Below are 23,198 nucleotides of genomic sequence, written 5' to 3' on the forward strand. Positions count from 1 at the left end.
TCTATGCAAATTATTATTTCTGATTGAATGGAATGATTCACTTTAATTTGCAAACTACTTTTCATTTTACTGAATAAATGTAAAAAAAATTAGCAATAGCATCCCACCCTGCGTTGACCCCTTCCCAGCATTGCTTTCTTCACTTTCTATTTGGACAGTAATAACATTTAATAGAAGAACCTACTCTTGCCAAGGCTATCTAAAACAAAAAAAAAATAAAATTTGACTGGAGTTGGGCATTAACAAAGTGGTTCATTACTAGGTCTGCAGAAAGCTCTGGATCCCCTGATTCAAGGCAACAGTCAGCTCTGCATTACGATATAAATGTAATTAGAAGATTCTTGTCTCGCAAATAAAAAATACATTTTCATTTTGATGTTAATAAAAATCTTCTTTATTGACACCCCCCAAACAACAGGAGGTATGTCTGAAATCAGATCTTGTGCACAGCCGTCTCCATTGTCCTGCTATAAATCATGAAGATTGAAATTAATACAAAACTACAGGTTCTAAATGGATCCTTTTGTGCTCATAAATTGTCTTCTCCTAATGAGCAGCTAGCTAAAGAGTATAAATAACTTTCTTGGCATGGTGTGTGTTTCTGAGGTGCCAGAAGCATCAGAGATATCACAGGAGTTAATGAAATTGTCTGTTATCAAAGTATCATAAAAACTATACAAATTAAACTGCTGGCCATTTTACTGCCTTGCACATTACGCTTATAAAACTGGATGTGCAAAACAAACATTCCCCAGCACTCAACCTACACCAGTTTGCAAAAAAAGTATACAATGTGCCTAATTTAGTTTTTTATGTATTAAAAGTTTATCTAAAAACCCCCATTTATTTTGGATATAGCAAGGAACAGTTCCAAAGACCCGTGGTCTCCCTGCAGCTGGTCTATTCCCAATTACTGATTTAGAATGCCATTTCTGTACTCTGTCGCTGTGCGAAGGCCAACGTCTTGGTAGAGGCAAGGCTTTCCTTCCACATGCCAGCAAGGAGAACAGTGAGCAGCACAGCAGGGACATCACCAAACAGTCACTCCAAATCTCATGTCCCTATTTTAAGATTTCTGTGTTCTGGTTAACAACCAAAAATGTGGTATTTCCCATCGCTTTGAGTCCCAGTGACAAAAGTCGTGAAAGAGAATAGGGTGATTCTCCTAATTGGGGACACAGACAACAATACAAACCCTATGTGTTTCAGCTAGACAAAGTGCTGAGAACAAAGGTTCTTAGGGTATATCAAGATATTTTATTGATTCTGGGTGACAGCAAGAACACAATAGGCAGCCAATGTATTTTGGGGGTCAAAGGATCTCCCTCTTTATCAGGGCCTTTAAATATTTCTGAATGTCAGTGGACTTTGTTCTCCTGATTCAGATCAACCGAACCAACTGAACCAGGATTTATTTTCGGTCTGTTACAGCATACCCACCTGACATTCAGAAATATTCTAAAGCCCTGATGACTTTTGGCCCCCAAAACGTATTAAGTGTCTCTTATTCTGTTCTTGCTGTCACCTAGAATCAATAAAATCTTAATGGACTCTAAGTACCTTTGTTCCTGGTGCTTTCTCTAGGCGAAATACATATTCTTTCATTTTAGGCTACCCCCTTGTTCTATTAGGGAACACTAGCCTTCTGACAATATTACTATCACCAATCCAGTACCTTTTTCTAGCTTATCTCCCTTTTCTCTGAACAATAATAACCTGGAAGAGGTTTTAACCCTTACCATTTTTGCTTTGCTTACACTTAGTGTTTTAAAGGTAATTTACAAACAGAGATGGTTTAGTGCTGGGGACCTTTTGCATTTTGTATACAAAGAGTTAATCCAGGCAACAGGTAAAAGCAGTCAGTCTAATCTAGCATATGCTGCAGCTGAACTAAAGTCATGAATTACATCCAACCTACCTTAACGTAAGTTGACTATAATACACCGCAGCTACTTTTTACGGAGCCTACAGCAGGTTCACTGGGAGTACTGTCTGTACTTGCTCTGACATAATTTTCTAGAAGTCTGCTCATTACATACTGCCACCCCCGCCCCCCCACCCATTCTTTGTCAAAATGCTGCATTATAGCTTAAACAAAGTACACATTAGAAAGCTGGACCTTTCAGCCAATGAGTGGGAAATCCTGAGTATCCCAGATCTTGTAAGAAGTTACAAGATTGCACAGTGCCGGGGTGTATTCTTAGGATTTCGGATTCTTACAGTTTCCAGGATATCACTGGAAGGATTATTGGGTCACCCTTGAAGGCAAGTATATTGTCTAAAAGTTTCTCTCTTTTTTTATAAGTATAAATTAAATGTTTTGACAAGGAGGAAATAGTATGTAAAAAGTATACCTTGTAGAGAACAGAAGAGGAAATAATGAATAAGTCCCAGGAGAGATCCTTTTAAGTGTAGTATTAAAGTTTTAGGAGTCGGTCAGATGTACGATTTAAAAAGAAAATGGAAATCTTATTCTCACATTTAAAGGGTTGCAAGATGCCTAAAAGGGAATTTTATCAATCAGACTGGAGAGCATTCGGAGTACATCACTGTAACCTCCTAGATACAGGCCATACTCAATGATTATCAGGTTTAATTTGAACAATTCTGTTCTGAAGAGCAATTGGATATGGATGTAGAGTAATGCCCCGTACACACAATTACACTTTCCGACAAAAAAAACATGGAGTTTTGTTCGAAGGGTGTTGGTTCCAGCTTGTCTTGCATACACACGATCACACAAATGTTGGCCAACAATTACAAATGTAGTGACGTACAAGACGTACGTGATATCTCCATTACGAACACTAGTTTTACAAGACTGAGCACTTCCGGCTCGTACTTGATTCCGAGCATGTGTGAACTTTTGTGCGATGGACTTGTGTACCCAGGATCGGAAGGTCTGACAACAAAAATTTGTTGGCGGAAACTTTGAGAACCTGCTAGCCAACTTTTGTTGGCGGAAAGTCCGATAAAAAATGTTCGATGGAGCGTACACACGGTCGGACTTTCCGGCAACAAGCTCACATTCAACATTTGTTGTCGGAAAATCCGATCGTGTGTACGCGGCAGAAGAGTGATGGTGCTGAACCCAAAAGAGTGTGAGAAACTGCAAAGGTGCAGTTGAGGGAGCTTGAGCATCAAAAGTGGATCTTTATTAGTAAGAGGACAGTCACTGTGAAAGCTCCAAAGAGGACCATCACTCTTCAGCCTTAAAGGTTCTCAATACATGTATCTGATTAATTGACAATTGCCACAAAACACAAAAACAGTGTTTTATTAATGCTTAAAGCAGAGTTCCGCTGGAAAAAAAAAAAAGTCAGCAGCTACAAAAAGCGAAGCTTCTGACACTTTTAGTAATCAGACACTCACCTGTCCCACGGTCCAGCGATGCGGGTGTATGAAGCCCCGCTTCTCTTCCACTCCACGGCGCCAGCATTCTTACTGTAGGCGCCCGGCTGTGGCTTCACAGCTGGGCATGCACTGCCGATGTGCTAGTCGTGCTGCACGCTGTAAATGGCCGTGCAATCTTCTGGGTCCTGTGACGTGTCCCAGAAGATTGCAGGGAGGGAGGGGGGTGAGGTGAACTTCCTTACGGGCACCCCGGGAGGAAGTGGGAGCTGGATGCCTCTAAAAAGAGGGTATCCCCCCCCCCCCAAAAAAAATGATATGCCAAATGTGGCATATCAGGGGGTCACAATCGCTTAAAGCAGAAGTTCCATTTTTGGGTGGATTCCATTTTTGCTATGTCCTCGGACAAATAAAGATTTACTTTTGATGTCCAAGTTCTCTTAAGAATCTTTCTGTCAAGGGCAATGTCTCACTCTCCCTTTTGGTGCTAGCACCCCCTTATGTTTGTGCAACATCCACTTTAATAGGCACCATTTTTGTTGATATGTTTGCTAATGCATAGTTTGGTGATAATAAAAAAAAATGCTTACTGACATGACAAAATACAATGTATGCTTTTCTCCTGATTGCTCTGTAGAATAGGCCGTTTAGCAGTCATGTTGGCTGAATTGCATCTTTACACTCTCGGATCTCTGATCAAACAGGTAAAAAAGCAGCCATATACTTTCCTCTCAAAACTAAATATTCCGGCATAAACATTTACTGCCCCCAAATAAAAAAATAAATATGTTTACCACAGAGAAGAAATCTCGCACAGCGATTACAACTTTCTTATCAGATTCAAAGGAGCTTCTGAGGAGGCCGGGGGAAAAGGAGTATAAATCTGCCTCCAAAAAGGGTTTATCTGAGCTGGGAAATGAAATAAACATTTGAAGCTCTCGCTACACAGAGCCTGCATGCACTTTACGCCGTATAGATTTATTTCACTGCAGCTCCGCTGCCAAGATTTATCAGTATTGCCGTGTAGAAATCTCTGTTAAATCTGCCATGCCTGGCAGGAGGAGAGTTAACTGTATTTGCTATTACTTCAGCTAGACCTAATGTGTTTGGTTATATAGGAATGCTGCCATCTAACCTTCACCGTTACTGAACAACATGGAAGGCTTTGTTTCTGGGTAGATATGGTAGTAATCTCCTGGAAAATGAATTTGCCAGTAGCAGAGGCTTGTAAGTCTTATTTATATTTTAAAAATACCAAAATAATACCCTCCTTTTAATCATATGCAAATCTACTGTGAAGACCTAGAAGAAGATCAGTCCAGCTTGGGGTTTCTTCCTTTCTCAGGCACCATGGATTCTGACCAAGCAGAGCAAAAAACATTGAACTGTAGAATAAAAATAACTTTTACTGATGGTATTTACAATTGGCAGACTCAGGATCACAATGCTGAAACTTTGTACTACAGTAAGTGATCTAGCCTAATGTTACCTAAAACAAAGTGACAACACAACTTGGCATACAGTATCTGCCTTTTAAGTAGTACTAAAGCCTAGTGTACTTTACCTGAATGTGTATAGTTGAATTCAGTACTTTACAGTAAATTATTGATTTTAGCAAAGTCCATAGTAGCTTACTTTTTGACCACTTGCACCTGCATACAACTGTTTCTACTGCACTGCTTCCCTGCACTTCCAGCTGGGGATGCACACACTCATAACATCACTTAAGACACATCTCAGGACTACATGACCCATGACTCCCTGTTCCAGTGCACATGTGCACTCCAGAATTCATAAAATGTGTCTGACGTCTGGATTCTGCTTGCAGCTGCATGAACAGGCAGCCAAGACTACCCACACAAGTCATGCCTCTGCTCCTGCTCCAGGAGTAGCGATTATATTGGCAAAGCCACAACTGCTGTTTTTAATCACTTACCCTGAGGTAAGTGACCCTACTTACCTCGAGGTAAGTCTAGTAACAAGTCCTATTTCCAATCTCGGAACACGTAATAAAAGGACAGTATGCGACCGGTCTAAACTAGTGGCATGTTTACCAATGCCAGGAGCCTGGCGGACAAGATGGATGAGCTAGAGATACTGTTGAATGAGGAGGATTTAGATTTTGTGGGAATTTCAAAGACCTGGTTCAACAGCTCTCATGATTGACTGGCAACCATTTAAGGGTATTCCCTTTATTGCAGGGATAGAGAGGTTAAAAATGTGGGAGGGGGATGCCTATATGACAAGAATAATGTACAAGTGAATGTGAGAGATGACATCAATAAGGGAGTTAGGGAGGAGGTGGAATCCTTATGGGTAGAGCTCCAAAGGGATGAAGCTAAGGAGAAAATAATACTGGGAGTCTGCTTTAGGCCCCCTAACCTGAGGGAGGAGGGGGAGATAGACCTCCTATTAAACAATTTGGATTAGCAGCAAGAATGGGAAGTGTTATCATAATGGGCGATTTTAATTATCCAGACATAGACTGGGCAGAGTCATTCATCTAAGGCTCGCCAGTTCCTAAATGTCTTGCAGGACAATTTCATGGGTCAGATGGTAAACGCACCAACTAGAAACAAGGCGTTACTAGATCTACTAATTACCAACAATACAGACCTGATCACGGATGTGCAAATACGGGGCAATTTAGTAAACAGCGATCACAGGTCAATTGGCTTCAGTATAAATCACACAAATAGTAAAAAACAAGGGGAACACAAAGACAATGAATGTCAAAAGAGCCAACTTCCCTAAACTACAAATCTTGCTAGAAGATATAAATTGGGATAAAATCTTAGAAACAAAAAACACGGTGAGATGGGTTTGCTTTAAGAGCATAGAGGGTTCTTTACTGTAAGAGCGGCAAGGATGTGCAATTCCCTTCCACAGGCGGTGGTTTCAGCGGGGGGGGCATCGATAGTTTAACCACCTCAATACAGGGCACTTTCACCCCCTTCCTGCCCAAGCCATTTTTCCGTTTTCAGCGCTGTCGCACTTTGAATGACAATTGCGTGGTCATGCTACACTGCACCCTAATGAAATTTTTATAATTTTTTCCCCACAAATAGAGCTTTCTTTTGGTGGTATTTGATCACCTCTGTGGTTTTTATTTATTGCGCTATAAACAAAAGAAGAGCGACAATTTTGAAAAAACACAATATTTTTTACTTTTTGCTATAATAAATATCCAATTTTTTTTTTTTAACAAATTTTTTTCTCAGTTTAGGTCGATATGTATTCTTCTACATATTTTTGGTAAAAAAAAAATCGCAATAAGCGTATATTGATTGGTTTGCACAAAAGTTATAGCGTCTACAAAATAGGGAATAGATTTATAGCATTTTTATTTATTTATTTTTTACTAGTAATGGTGGCAATCTGCGATTTTTATTGTGACTGTAATATTGCAGTGGACATATTGGACACTTTTGACACATTTTTGGGACCATTCACATTTATACAGCGATCCGTGCTATAAAAATGCATTGATTACTGTGTAAATGTGACTCACAGGGAAGGGGTTAACACTAGGGGGTGATCGAGGGGTTAATGTGTGTCCTAGGGAGGCGATTCTAACTGTGGGGGGAGGGGACTGACTGGGGGAGGTGACCGATCGGTGTCCCTATGTACAAGGGACACACCATCGGTCTCCTCTCCTGTGACAGGATGTGGATCTGTGTGTTTATACACACAGATCCACGGTCCTGCTCTGTTACCCGGCAACCACGGGTGCCCGGCGGACATCGCGGCCGCCGGGCACGCGCACCGGGTCCCGAGCGACGAGCGCCCCCTAGTGGCTCGTGAGGGTGGTCACGTCATATGACGTCCGCCCAGAACAAGAGCTGCCTCGTCCTGCTGTCACATGACGGTGGGCGGCAGCCTAGTGGTTAAAAAAACTATTAGATAAGCACCTGAATGACTGCAACATACAGGAATATACAATGTAATACTGACACACACACATAGGTTGGACTTGATGGACTTGTGTCTTTTTTCAACCTCACCTACTATGCAAGTACGAGAAGGGTCTACACATCGCCCTGTAGTCTGATTCAGGGAGTGCACAAAAGGATGGCTCCATAGAACATTCCACATGAAAATGAGCCACTCTGAAACAGGAAAATGGGGACAGCATTAAGGCATCCAGCAGAATTGTGAGGAAAGGACAACTTTAGTACATCAAGAAGCTGCACCCATTGTAAGTTTCCTCCCCAGCAGAAATAGCAAAAAATGTTAAGGCTTTAATATCACTTTAAGCTATTCATAGACATCAGATAGAGGTGGTCAAACATGTACGTACAATCTGATCCCTGAAAGATCTTTATATAAAAGGACTTTCCATATTGCAAACGCCCAAGTAGGAAATTTTACACATATGGGAGGGGAATGGGAAAAAGCAGAGGGTCATCCCCTAGCCATGTTATCAAAACAATAGCAATTAGCCAGGAAAATCCAAACTGGCTGATGATGTTGTCTTGAAAACAGTTGGTCGAGAGATGTCTAAAGAAGTAGTGCATTGCCTATTGACCTGATACTGAACTGACACATTGGCTCTTAGAGGAAGGAAACACAACTAAACAGGACAAACTGCTATGCAAAATAGTTAATGTGTATGTCAAGGCAAAATTAAAAAAAAATATATGCAGTACATCTGTGCAATGCATGCACATTTCCCATGTTTATCCCTTTAAAGACTATGCAAGTACAGAAAAATACCTGTTGATCTGTCAAATATGTCCTCAGTTCTTAATGGGCTTACAACACACACATATTTATGTGGACTATGGAGTATAGAGTGGTGTTAGCCCTGCCCAATAACCATTCTGTTATCCAAGATAGGAACTAGGAGGGTTCTTTTGGAGGGAGGATTAGGAGGGATGACATAGAAGTGTGGAGAGGACACAGAACAACTCTGAATTTCTGACAAGATCAACAGGATTTTTTCTAAGGTATCAAACAATTATAACAAAATGCCTTCAATGTTTTTTTTTACCACACCCAAATGGTGCAACTAAAAGGATCATTGTCAGAATTTACATACTATTATAACAATTTAAACTGGAAATGCAAGCATTTAAGATAAGACTGTGAGCAGGCATTCTATTATTACAGAAGAGACCTACAATGTCTCTTCTGCAGTAAAATATACCTACCTACCCACTCTTTGTCTTCTGCGGCATGTAAACTAAGCTGTGCATGTATGTGCAGCTCATCTTACATCACCGTCACGGTCCTTGTGTGCCGGAGTCATATCATATCTGCACCAGCCTATAGCGATGCCTGAAGACTGGCACCTGGAGAAAAGATGTTGGCGAAGGACCCATGCCGTTAGGCAGGGGTAAGTTTAGTGCCTTTAGTTTCGCTTGTAAGAGGGCACATTTAAGTTATAGCAAATTGCTCAATAGTGATTGTTTTTTTTTAAAAGATTAGGTTTAGGTATAATTTAGGAATCAGGTTTTCAGATATGTTAAATTTAAAGAATTAGTTTTGGTGTTATTTCCAAGGTTAGGTTAGAGCTTAATAAATAATTTTTGGGTGAATTTGTATAATTTTTCTGGTGTGATAAACCAATTTTTGAGTGTTCTAAATTATAAAGTGTGGGAATGTGGGACATAGCTATCCCCCAGACTACAATAACAATAATGCTAACAAAAAATGTAGTGTTTAATGACAGTTTCACACTGGTGCAAGATTAGGTGTGTTTTGTAGTTATCAAAAATGGTGTATATGGAATTTCATCATAGCTGTTGCTGCACTATACTCAAAGCTTGAGAATTTGTATTTAGAAGTGCATCTACAGAAAGGTTAAACAGGACATAGATTGTGGGAGATGGAACATATTGATCCTAGCAGGGAAATTATAGTTTGTTTTGGCATTATAGCATAATAAATAACCAGCAACAGCTGACGATCGGTTTGATAGTAGTGGGTAAGACGTTGTTTGTTAGAATGCTTTTAAATTATAGAAACACTACGATATGACTTACTTAATAAGGTTTTCATATTTATTGGCTTAGTCAGTAAGGCAGTAAAGGTACAAACCTTGATAACTGGTAAGATTTAGTTTTCTGTGGTCAGTTAATTTACAAGAATTTTTGATTGGATGATACGAAAAGTACAGCTCATCACAGCAACCAAAGTTCTGATTTTAAAAGGTAAAAATTAATTCAGTAGGTGCAACAAACCAGAACCCATGGTCTGGTAACAAAGGCCATCAAGAGCCAAATATAAAGTGTAAGTGTTCTTTTCAAGTTCTAAAGTAGAATTGAGTGGTACCATTAGCTCAATGCTTCCTATCTGTGTACGCCCTACTTCTGGTTTGTGCTGTTTTACTATTGGAATTAGTTGCTGTAATGCAAGTCTAGGAGCCACAATTTGCATTGAATAATTCCATTCATAAAGCAGCGGGGACAGGAAGCAGAGCACACACATACTGGAAGTATTAAGCCAATTATACTGGTGTGCTCTCTGTTCGGGGGGAGAAATGTTGGTGGTCAGTATGGAAGTACCCCCCCTACATCGGTGATCATTGTAGTGCCCCCCCCTCCCTACAATGTTGGTCAGTGGTGAAATCCTTTCTTAAACTGGTGGTCAATTTCATAGATCATTGGCAGTGGTCACTAATTTTACATGACAAAGGGGGACTCACAACAACTCCCAGCATTTACTATGGCTCTGCTACATGACATCAGGATCTGCAGGCAGAGAGCTTATTCTACCCAGCATTGCCTGCACTGCCAACTACCTACATGAGCCAACTGGAGACCCATCATTAGCTTTACCAAGTATACCAGTGACGATGATCGGTGCCATCCCCAGCTTTAAAATAAATCAACTAATGAAACAAAACACTTATGGGAAAAGGTGCACATAGAAGCTGCCGCTGATGGGGTGGAGAGTTTCCATGTAGTCAAGAAATGGCTAACCCCACCGGCAGAGCCTTCTCACACAGGTGTTTTGCATTATGACAGGTTCTCTTGAATGCCTCACAGTTCACTAAATAAAATATTGATGCCCAGTACCAAAATGATAGCAATCTACATAACTTTCTTAGTTCCATTTCTGTTTCCGGACAAGCTGGTGAAAAACCTAGAAATATTGTATTAACCAAGCTTTGTTTGGGACAAGCCACAAGGGCTGTATGAAAAAAAGGAGAGCAGGGCTGTATGTGGCCCCAGGGATGTCATTTGGGCATTGGTAATATAGTACTTTGCCTATACACAGCAATATGTGATAATAGCGCCTCTGTATGAAATGTTACAATGTCAGCACTGATGAATATGGACTGAACCTTTACAGACTGATAGATGAACTGTGGATTTATTCCATTCACAAGGGGTTAAAATTGCACCAGTGCAACCATTTCTATCATTGTGCATCTGGAACAATGATGATCAGGCGTCCTTTCTCGTTTAGAGTCATAAGATTTAATCTGGTTAATCAGAAGAGGTTATTAACCATTCTAAAAGATTTGCATAGCGCTGGAATCTACAGAGATGTAATCCACCTCTGGTCATAGGCCGGCAGTGCCTGGCAGAGCAAAAGAAATTAAGCAGAGGTTTAATTGGCAAGCACCAGATGAAGACGAGCTATAGGTGTGATAAAATACATCCTTTGTCATACATCTCCTCTTCTGTCTTCCATGCAATCAACGTAAGAAGGAAGATATGCTCGGGACAGCGAGGAGAGAAGCCAAGTAATCATTTTCTTCCCCTTTCTCCTCGGTTTCCCAAATTGAAGCGGACACATGATAAAAATGTCAGCCCCACTCGGCACATCAGGCCCCTAACAGGATTACATGTCAGCCCTTAATGCCTGGCTGTGTTTCCCCCTCACCATGAATGGCTGCATTATTGCTGGCGGAAAGTTCCGGTAATATATAGTAAGAGACAAGTAGCTCTTTATGGCCAGTGATTATTCGCTTTGAATGAAACCTGTGATTTATGTCCATTTAACTGAGCAGCTCCTTGTAAAATTCCCACCGCTGCATTTTTCCTCAATACAGAATGACTGAAGCAAAAGTGACAAGCGGCTTGGCGTGGAAATGTGCAGAGCGCTGCGGTGTTATATTTAATATACCTGACACAGGAATCGTGTACAGTTGACTAACCCCTGCACTGCCAAAGGCAAGAATGTGCAGACTTATTGGGCTTCATTAGCTGCTTGCCGACCAGCCGCCGCAGTTTTACTGTGGCAGAATGGCACGGCTGGGCGAAACCTTACGTCGCTTCGCCTTTTGCCCACTAGGGGCAAGTGTGCACTGTCGGAGACGCGCACGCGCCTGCAGCGTGTGCCCAGAGCTGATGCGAGTGCCCAGCGGGCGCGATGACCGCGATCATTCGTGACAGAGCGAGAACCGGGATCTGTGTGTGTAAACACACAAATCCTGGTTATTTCAGGGGAGTAGAGACAGATCGTGTGTTCGTACTAAGTATGAACACCGATCTCTCTTTCCTCCTAGACAGTCCCATCCCCCCTACAGTTAGAACACACCTAGGGAACATAGTTAACCCTTTGATTGCCCCCTAGTGTTAACCCCTTCCCTGCCAGTGACATTTATACAGTAATCAGTGCATTTTCATAGCACTGATCGCTGTATAATTGTCAATGGTCCCAAAAATGTGTCAAAAGTGTCCAATTTGTCCGCTGCAATATCGCAGTCCCGATAAAATTCGCAGATCACCGCCATTACTAGTAAAAAAAAATAATAATAAAAATGCCGGCCTAAACTGAGGAAGAAAAAAATTTCTTTAAAAAATGCAGGATATTTATTATAGCAAAAAGTAAAAGATATTGTGTTTTTTTTTCAAAATTGGTGCTCTTCTTTTGTTTATAGCGCAAAAAAGTAAAGCTCTATTTGTGGGAAAAAAAGGATGTCAATTTTGCTTGGGTAAAACTTTGCATGACCAATTGTCAGTTAAAGCGACGCAGTGCCGTATCGCAAAAAATGGCCTGGTCATTGAGCAGCCAAATCTTCCAGGGCTGGTGGTTAGTTAGTTTATTGTGATCATCCAACCCCTCCTTATTATCTGTCTGTGAGACAGTGATTTATCAAAAGGAGTTCATTAATGTATTCATTATAAGAGGCACAATCATATCTAACATGGACCCTGGTGCTTAAAGTGGTTGTAAACCCTTACATATACCCAGTGAAGAGACTATTCTCAGGTGATACACAGGGATGAAACAAATCCTCCTACATAAGGTGTAACTGTTTATCTGTAGTCTTCTCTTCTCTATATCCATTCAAAGTCCAGAATGTATAAAGCTTGTCTGAGCGGTCAGAGAGCTGAAGTTACACTCTGCAGAGCTCAGTGAGGAGTTCTGAGAGCCGATTGGAGGGAAGGGACAAATCCCCCCTCCACACAGTACACAGGAACAGAGCTGAGGCTGTCAATCTTCTGGAGTTCCCTCCCCATCACCTTTTTTCACGTGGTGTCAGGAAATTCTTTTCAGAAGTTTTTCAGATTTTTTCAGAAGTATGTCATGCTGATAGCAGAGGAACGAGGCAGCAGACAGAGATGACACATTTAATTGAGACAAGTGCACCCTATAGGAGGCTATGCTTTGTTCATATTTCATGTCTGAGGTTTACAGCCACTTTAAGTGATACCATGTGTGCCTCTTCATGAAAATGTATAGCTCTCAATTGAACTTGTTGGGAGGGACAAGACTTTCTTTTGGACCCAGATTCCACTGTTCAGCTTTTCCTGAACAAATACCTCCCTTAGTTCTAATGCATAGATATGCACACAATGATGTAAAATTGAAATACCAAATGTATTTAGATACTTATAAAGTGAACTTACATGCAATTTCAAGCTACTAAACTACCATATGGCTCCAGAAGCAGGCAACTTGAGTTGGCTGCACATAGTTTCAGATAGTTTTCTAAGATCCTCAACAAGGGATTTTGCCTTCTGAAGTTGAGCTCTGGCCCGTTCCTTTCCACATTTTGCACCACTGTAAAGTTGCCTATCACAGTGGTGTATATGAGTTGGAAGGAATGTAGGAGATGTTAGCACAGTGGTTGATCTGAAGAACTGAAATCACTATTTTGCATAACTGAAACTCTTGGGCCCTATGAAGTCCATATAAGAATTGCTGTGATCTACCGGCCCCCTGGACCATTATCGACTTTCCTTGATGAGTTTTCTGCCTGGCTACCCTACTTTCTCTCTTCGTAAATCCCGACAATCCTTCTCAGTGATTTCAACATCCCTGCTAATGCAAACACTCTCACTACTTCTAAACTTCTTATACCGAGTACACACGGTCGGACTTTTCAACAACAAAGGTCCGACGGTCTTTCCGACGGACTTTCGATGGAGTGTTGTTACCATTTGAATTACAGTCAACATGATATGTCTTCTTCTATCTGATGGTGAAGATTTCTGAACTTTTTGCACATTGGAACTTTATTTTGAACTTTGGTATCTTATTTGATACACTTGTTACAGCTTGCACATTTCTTTGAGCATTTTTATTGATTATTTTTTGCACATTGGAGCACTTTGTTATATTAGTTTGCCATCGGTGTGAAGTTCTACATCAGCTTGTTTTTTTCCCTTATACATGTGGCTTATTGTATACTTTTTAAAATATTTTTCATCACCATTATCATATGCTTTTTTTTATTATTTTCCATCACCATTATCATTAGCACTTTTTCTTAACTAGAGGTTTATGTGCAAGATCAAATATAATTATTTATACACACTTTATTTACACTAGGTGATTAGTGATCACTGTTGGATTTTGCAGCATTTCTACTCCTCTTATTTTATTTATTGGTTTAATTTTGTAGTTCACTCTAATACGACGGACTTTCTAACGACCGGACTTGCCTACATACGATCACACCAAAGTCCGACGGATTCGTACGTGATGACGTACGACCGGACTAAAAAAAGGAAGTTGATAGCCAGTAGCCAATAGCTGCCCTAGTGTCGGTTTTCGTCCGTCAGACTAGCATACAGAGGAGCGGACTTTTCGATAGGAACTCCGACGTAAAGATTTGAAACATGTTCCAAATCTAATGTCCGTCAGATTTTCGACCGAAAAAGTCTGCTGCAGGTCCGATGAAGCCCACACACGGTCGAATTGTCCGCCGGACTCGGTCCGTCGGACCAGTCCGGTCAAAAAGTCCACCCGTGTGTACGCGGCATTAGTCTAACCTCTTAATTTGACCTGAAGCATTGGGTACAGGCTTCTACTCACTCTGATGGCAACACCCTTGACCTTGTATTCTCCTACCTATGCACTCCGTGCAACTTCTCAAACAATCCTTTTCCTCTCTCCGACCATCACCTTATTAGTTTCTCGCTCTCCCTGTCTTCCACCACCTTTCCCTCCAATCGCCTAACCATCATTCGTAGAAACTTTCACAACTTCAACTTTTCTCTCCTCTATTCTGCTACTGACCACCTCTATGACAAAATCTCTCCCCTGTCCTGCCCCAACCAAGCTACTTCCATCTACAATAAATCCCTGTCCTCCACCCTGGACAAGCTTGCTACCCTACACTACATGCAGAATCAGACCTCGACCCCTACAACCCTGGCAAACAGATGACACTAAAATTCTCAAAAAACGTAGTCGTGGTCTTGAGCGTCTGTGGCACAAGACTATTATTGACAGATCATGCCTAAATCTGGTCATACCTAGGAAGCAGATCGTTGCCTAAAGAAGATCTCTCTTAAAAATACAAGGTCAAATTATTTATTTATTTTTTTTAATACGTCAGACACCGGCTTCTGACCACTTCTTGAAGGCACTGGTGATGTCATTGTGACTGGTCGCTGCCTCCTAGGAAAACTGGGTACTTGCAATCCCCAAGAAGGCACTCCTTCACTGTGCAGAGTTGATTCTAGGAGTCGACCCTGAAAGCTGTTGAAGGGAATTTGGCAGGTCCAAAACTTTTTCCCACATATAGAACTCACACATGCCGGGAGTTTCACCCAGCATGAATTAAATAGCAGGTGTTTTTACATGAAAAGGTAGTATGACCAGCACGCCATACTGCTTATAATTTGGCAACTGTGCCTGATGAAGGAGTCCTCTAACATTGCCATTCATGTGACATTATGAGTAGTTTGGTGAGCTAATATTACTACCTTTGTGCAACTGTTAAAGATGCAAGGTGCCACCTTGTTTTTTTGCTACAATACCGCTCTCGTAGGGGGAAGACCCAAGGCTCTAATTGGTTACTTCTGACTGGTCAAAAGCCCTAGTGTTTGGTATCCAAAAAGATGACCTGTCAGACAATTGTAATCTTTATGTAAATCTCAATTTCAGTAAAGAAGATCTAAGCTTTTGCCTTCCCCTTCTGCTATCCATATCACTCTCTTAGGCTGGCCATACATTAAACAATTTTGTTGTTCAATTTCCTTTAGATTTCCCTTAAATTATGTAGTGAAAGGGCTTGCCTGATTGCATACAAATTGAAAGAGTTTAGGTTTGGTTTTAGTAACTCTAAAGGAAAATTGTACAAGAAAATTGTATAATGTATGGCCAGCCATTGTGCCTTAGATGACAGGTGGTATTATTAACTGGTAGAAGGGAGCAGACTGGAGCTTAATATAAAGGCATAATATAGTGCCCTGGGGGTTCCAAAAGACCAATATACTATGTACTATGTGCACTATTTTCACAACAGGTCTACTTTAAATGCAGGCTTATTCCAAACTCAGCTTTGCACTAATTGTTATAACTCTGCCTGCTAAATATACACATATATATACACCGGTATATATGCACACACACACGGCTAGGCCACAGAATGCCAATTAGGTAAAAAATACACTGTTATTTTTTCTTCTTCTTATAACTCAACACATCTTGTTTTCTCTTCCATAAAGTGATAGCAGAATACTGTATGTCAGATTGACGCCGCCTTTATCCATATATACCATGCATTTATATATTTTTGTGTTTTCCCCAGCTGTCAATACCGTCTCAGCTTTGTTTGCATAAAACTGAATATAATTTTCTAGAGAATTCTGCTTGCAGACACATAATAGCTTGGAAGAATAGACAAATCAATGCATTACAAAGAATTTCAGCGATCTGTCTTGTAATCAGATATAGTTAACTACTAAGGAAGCATGTTTGAGAATTAAAACTACCAGTTCACCAGCAGATCTCCATCCTTGGTTCACATGCTAGATGGACAGATATTTGCTGAACTTGGCCATACACCATTCAGGCAAATCTGAAAGATTTGACTTCTCTTGGATTGACTCCAAAGAGTGATGTGCTGCAAATGTGTACCCCTGATTCTTGAATAGACAGGTATATTATTACTTTCAAGTCCTTGTAGCCAAAAAGGCATGGCAAATGTCTCCCCTACTCATTTATACGCTGCCTTTTAATATAATCCTGAATTAATGAAGATATTCCCTACTGGAGCTCAATAGACATGGTAGCTGGGGTTGCAATACGCTGGACCTCTATTGTATGCATATGAGTAAGTTATTCTCAGCCAAATGGCGCATCATAGGGCAGGGGTAGGCAACCTTGGCACTCCAGCTGTGGTGAAACTACAAATCCCATCATGCCTCTGCCTCTAGGAGTCATGCCTGTGATTGTCAGAGTCTTGCAATGTCTCATGGGACTTGTAGTTTCACCACAGCTGGAGGGCCAAGGTTGCCTACCCATGTGAGAGGGGGTGGTGAGAGTGGAATTCAGGTACAGCTGACCAGTCCTCCTTCAACATGTCCCTTTTGAAAGGGACCACATAACCAGTGCCTCGTCATCGGTCCCGTGACCTTCTCCGGAGGGCAAAGGAATTCCAAGAACGAAAAAAGTATTTCAGATACAGTATCTTTTTAGCATCATGTTATGATTACTGTGGAGAGTCTTGTAAAGGCAGTATTGGTCCTTGAGGGCTTGGGTGCATCCAAGTCTGTGCCCTGATGATAGTTGCACCAATATTATTTGCATATTACTGCAGTCTTGGAAGGTTCAATGTTACATAAACTCACTATTGCATTATTTTCAGGTGCTTTACATAGACTTCATCTAAATGGTTTAAAATGCAGACCTCAGCTAAATAAATTCTACAGGTTTTAAGCACTGCTCAGTGCAGGCAGAACATTGTGGTTCTCAGAGCATCAGGGAGCATATTTAGTCAATTTGGCTAGCTTCTCTTTGCCAGACAGAGCATGGCCTGCTCGTCCACCTTAGCTCCCAGGTGAGCACACTGATTGCATTGTGCAATATTATTCTTCCAGAGAGAAGCAAGTATGCGGTCCAGACTCCGCAGGGTGCTAATCTGTTTATTTATAATTCAAAAGCATTGCCCATATATTAATGAAGCCTTAATGAGCTACTGAAAAAGCCTGAGATTATTACATTTAACCATACCCCGCAATCAGGAGGCACCCGGAGTGGACAATTTAATGCAATACATGAGTGGGAGCGGGTATTACTGAGAGGTTAATATTTAGACTGACCTCCGCTTTTATTATTTGGTCTCGAAATTATGTTTCCAGTGCAGTCCTTTTTATCTATTAAACAGAGGCCCGAGACAGGTGTTTGCAGGCAGAAATATTCTTAATTAGAATTTGTTGAAAGATACCTAGCCATGGAGAGGAAACACATTTACAGATCTGTGATGGTTCTTGTGTGTCCAGAGTAAAATGCATATCTGGTAAAAGACACCGGTAAAGGCATGCTACTGATAGTAGAGGTAAATATAAACCAGTTCCTGGACAATTAATCTTAGCCTGATTTTCATTAGTTAGTAATACAGTGAAGCGAGTACAATTATAAGCTTGGGACTATAGAAAAGATGGAATCAGGTGCAAATGACCTAAATGTTAATAAATGGCTTTAATGTGTGGGGTTCTGCATTGAACTAACACATATCGACTATAAACGAGGCAGTTTTTGCAATTTTATAAAAATATTCTTATTATTTATCTTATAGAATATTAAAAACAATGTGCCTTTGTGTCATTAATTATATTCTGAATTAAATATACGTACTTAAAACAAAAGGTGCAACGTGCAGCTATTGTTTTCATAATTCCTCCCTTAAAGCGATATTAAACCCAAAACAAAAAATGTAATATATTTCAGTTTGCCAATCATTAGATGTGGTGACTGCATTTGTCTTATTTTTAGGGGTTTTTTTTCACCTGGTGATTTGGCCAGTAACACACCGTCTGTTTTAGGGTGCCTACACTCTGGATGAAGGAGCAACAAATAGACCTTTGTCAGTCTGGAGGGAAGGTAGTGATAGATGCTAAACTCCAGCTAACACTTTAGAAGCAGTTACCATAACAGTGTTTTCCCTTTGGGATAAAGGTTTTGCATAAATAAATAAAAGCTGTCAGTGTTAAATGGTTTGTCTTAACCCCCCAACTGCTACATTTGTAGAACAGTGTGTTCTGTTGAAAAACAACAGACTTACTGGCTAGATCACAAGGTGAAAGTAAAAGAAAGAAAGCCTAAAAAGGAAAACGAATTCAGCCACCACATCTAATAATTGATAGGCTGCAACATGATAAATGTTTTCTTTTGGTTTTAATACTGCTTTAACTTGGGTATTTGGGGCACTGTAATTGTCCTAAAAAATGATTGTATGTCTTTGGGGACTCTGATCTCTGCAGACATCCACTGATCAATTGGTCTGACATACATTTCCTAAAAAAAATGCTATTTTCTCAGGGTCCATTTACACTTGTGAATTGTGGCAATTTGCACTATACATCCTGTATTAATGCACATTACCACAACACATCTTCTATTCATTGTAATCGTCACCTCAATGAATTGTATAGCAGAGCCCAATGTGCCACAGCACATATACCATGCATCATGGTGCATGTATTTTTTTTTTTTTCAGCCATTGTGGTGCTTTAGCAGCCCATTCATAATATATAGGCTCCCTAAAGGCAACCCACATTAACAGGTGTCATAATGCACTAAAACACAAGTGCATTAACACACTGCAGTGAATAGCTAAGTGTGAATGGGGCCCTACAATAAAACCAGCACCATAGGTGGCTAATTAGTGCATGTACATGCTTGCTGGGTGAAAATGATCATGTAAATTTTATTCCACAAAATGATCGTTTGGCAACTCACCCTACTGCCAGCTCTTAGTGACTAGCCCAGAGGAACATTCGCTCAGGATGAGTTTCTCCAGGAGTGGGGTCAAGGAATGCAATTTCTAGAAAAACAAAAAGAAGATCGCCTAGGGTTCAACACAACAGATAATCTCTGTGTATATACTAAAAAAATCAGATTCCCTGTAAATTTATATGTGATTCTCCATTGATCACTTACTGCAAAGATAGTTCTATGGATCACTGCCTGTGCGAAGCTTAGCTGTCTGCTTTGGGCTGTCAAAATAGATACTGGTATAAAACAATTATCAGTCTGCTCTGTATTTCGACTACTGTATAGTGATGTTACACCTGTGCAAATGTAGCATTTGTTTAAACGAACTGACTATTTCAATGATATGAACTGGTGAAGGAGAATGATATCTCAAAAATAACCTATCACCAAAGAGACAAAAAGATGTAACTAAATGGCAAATTCCTTGTGCATATGCTTGATGAATGTTGTGTGTTTTACTATACATAAAAGAAAGAAAAAACAGCACAATGAAAGCATTATATTATATGCTGTAGGTTATATTTTTATGTGCGGGTCTGGCCCTCTCCATTGGGACCCAGTACAGCTTTCAATTCTTTATGTAAAACCGATTTAAAGAGGCTAATTGTACTGGGACATCGCTCTTATCCTGTCCTCTTGAAATTTTAATGGAAATGTTGATTTGAGAGGATTGGAATGTTTTTTTTTTACCCAAAAGTCATGGCGAGTTTAGATAACCAAATGAATATCCCTCAAGTCAATGCATAGTTAGAATGCTTTCTTTCTTCACCAACACTTAGTAGGTTCAGACCTAAAACCCCTCGTAAGTTTATGTTACTGAATGATTAAAAATCTGTAGTGTGGTCTAGGCAGAAAGCATGACTGAAAAAGTCAGTTTACTTACAGTTTCTCTCCAACCCTTCCATCACAGGTGCCTCCGGTTTCCATCACCTCCCTCCAGACTCAGTAGCGGGGGGTGGGGCGGCAAACAAACCACCTGCCCCCACCACCACCCCCCTGGTCGGTCAAACCCTGCACCCCCCATTGCTCGGTCGATCGGCAAACCACCCCCCCGGTCGCTTGCCCGTCCACCCACCAGCCTCGCACTTACCCCATCCAGGTCGTGGGCAGCTTTGGTGGCTTCCCCCTGACTCTCCTCCTCAGCAGCTTCCCCCTGCGTCTCCTCCTAGGCTTCTTCCCCCCTGCGTCTCCTCCTAGGCTTCTTCCCCCCTGTATCTAAAACTACCGGCTTACCCATTGCAGCCAATATGGTCACTTCTCCTCTCGGCCAATCAGGTCTTAAGACCCGCTTCCTGATTGGCCAGGAGGAGAAGCAGGAAGACAATAGCGAATATTAATTTGCTACTGTCACACAACTGGGTGGGCTCAGGGCGCAGTACTCTGCGCCCCGAGTCCACCCTTTTTGAAGCCAATTAGAGCCTCAGGCTCTAATTATGTGCTTAAAAAATAAAAAACCCATTGAAATCCATGTGTCTGGCACCCTGCATAGATTAGGGGGGCGGTGCCTCTGCCCCCCTAATGGAGTGACAGCCACTGCTCAGTAGCACATACAAGACCAAACAAGCTTATTCAAATTCTAGCATGAACACTGACACTCCAACTCCTTCTATTGATGCATTTGACCCCTAGTGGAGCACTTTGATTAAGCAGCACCAAGGGGCGAAACACGTCAAGAAAGGAGTGAATTGGAGCATCAGTGTTCATGCTGGAACATAAACAATAACGTTTTTTGTAGCTTGAAGGAGAACAAAGTGCAGTCTTAAATGTGCTATTGATAAAGTTTGAACTGCTGCATAGTCACACACAAATACAAATGTGAAAAGTTGTGCCGATGAAATATAAGACAGTCCATAAAGTAATCCCGCAAGGTCCTTCTATGACATAATGTGAAACCAAAGACAACAATTCTTCATCACATGGACTTTGCTCCACCATGCTTAACATAGAGGCTTACCAGAGAAAACCAGACCCCCTTCTATAGAGTGGTCATAATGGTTACAAACGCTCTATCCTTTACTTCTTATATCCTCTACTTCTAGTCAGGAATGCCCTTCAAACATCACATTTATAGAGAACAAACAAAAGCCAGGTGCTCCAAAAGTGTAAATCTGATATAAGAATTTACTTTAAAAAAATAAATAAAATAACATTACCTATGTGATTGTAAATAAAAAATGCTCCAACAATGACAAAGCCCAGGACTCAATCTGTGCAATTCCACATGGGTGGTGATGTCACAATGTCTGGCTCCACCCTATGCATTTAGTCAAAACTGATGTCATCGGTGGTTCGGAGACTGTTTAGCAGATCAGTAAGGGGATTGCAGTCCCTGGGTGCACATATATCCAAACACTCCTCATTACAAGCATACTAATTACCTTCATAACAATGTCTCCCTAATCTTGTGCATTTCCTTTCAGCAAATCAGCCCCAATGATTATCGCCCACCCCAGCCCCTATCAACTGAATCAAGTAACAATCATCTCATAGATTTGTAGCTATGTAAAGGAATGCAAAACAAATAACTAAAATTACAATTTAATGAATGTATTTCTAAACAAGGATTTCCCTTCACTGTCTATCTCAAGACACACCAGGATGTAAGAGAAGATCTCCCCAAAGTAACTAAAATCTTATTTTAGGTGGCTGTTGCTGAAACGATAACCCATTGCAAGATTTTCCTGCTATTTCTGATTCTCATTCACCCACATTTTTTAAATTTTCCCTTACTTTCAGTCTCCTTGACCTTGGTCACCACAACAGAGAGGTAGTGAGAGAGCAGAAACACTGACAGTAACAAAGACCTCACGGGGGTTCTAATCCATCCTTACTCTGTCCAAATAAAAACAAAAATAGATACACCATAAAGTTATTAAGATTACAAATAGAAGTAAACACTGGGTTGGGATGCTGTCCATAGAAACATTAATGCAGAGAAACTGAGAGCGCTTATAACAGAACAATAGAGAGGGGGGAAGGGGTTTTGATTAATGAGTGACTTTTAAATGGGGAGAGACCATTTTGAAAGATTTATGATTCACTATAGTTAGTGGTTTTATTTAGTCACAGTATGCAGGCACAGTAGGAGCCTAAGAAAGTGTTTACATACAGCAATTGTTACTGTTGATTATATATAGGGCCTATGAAAGGTTTGTTACGCTTGTTGGGTTGATGGACAATGCGATGTAATACACTAGACATTGAGCTATATAGTGAAGGTATTTATTGACTCAAAAAAAAAGAAGCCTTGCAGAAAAAATCTTGTTTAGCGGTGCTATATTTATTATTTACAGATCTATCCATTTTAACGCATTTGTGTGATTTTGATTGAAGTAGCCAACAAATTAAAATTAACAGATTATTTTAGAATTTGATTTTGATATATTTTCTGATTCCAGAAATGGAGGAAGACATTGCCATTATACTGTTGTCTCTATCAGATTGGGACCTTTCTCCTTTCGTGATCATGGGAGCCTGTAGCTTCTTCCAGTTCGCACCCTTTAAGTTTACCTGATTTTATTTTCTAGTTTTCAATGTGGACTCTGCATTTCAGTAAAAGATGTCCAGGCCACCTCAACGTCTACTGTTAATTTTAAAGGACAGTGTTTGAATTCCCCATCTTTCCTGGACTTCCAGTCTTAGCTCTCGATTTCCAGTCTTCTCAGTTGAGTTACTGCAGCAAAGTGTAACTGAACATCTTGAGATGAAAAAAAAAA

The 23,198-nt window shown here is 40.6% G+C and overlaps 1 protein-coding gene across 2 annotated transcripts in view; it reads left to right on the forward strand.

Moving 5' to 3' along the window:
- Positions 1-23,198, forward strand: part of PBX3 (PBX homeobox 3) — a 313,497-nt gene that overhangs the window by 251,009 nt on the left and 39,290 nt on the right. The window lies entirely within an intron of this gene.

Source organism: Aquarana catesbeiana, linkage group LG09, assembly GCF_042186555.1.
Source record: "Aquarana catesbeiana isolate 2022-GZ linkage group LG09, ASM4218655v1, whole genome shotgun sequence".
NCBI lineage: Eukaryota > Metazoa > Chordata > Amphibia > Anura > Ranidae > Aquarana > Aquarana catesbeiana.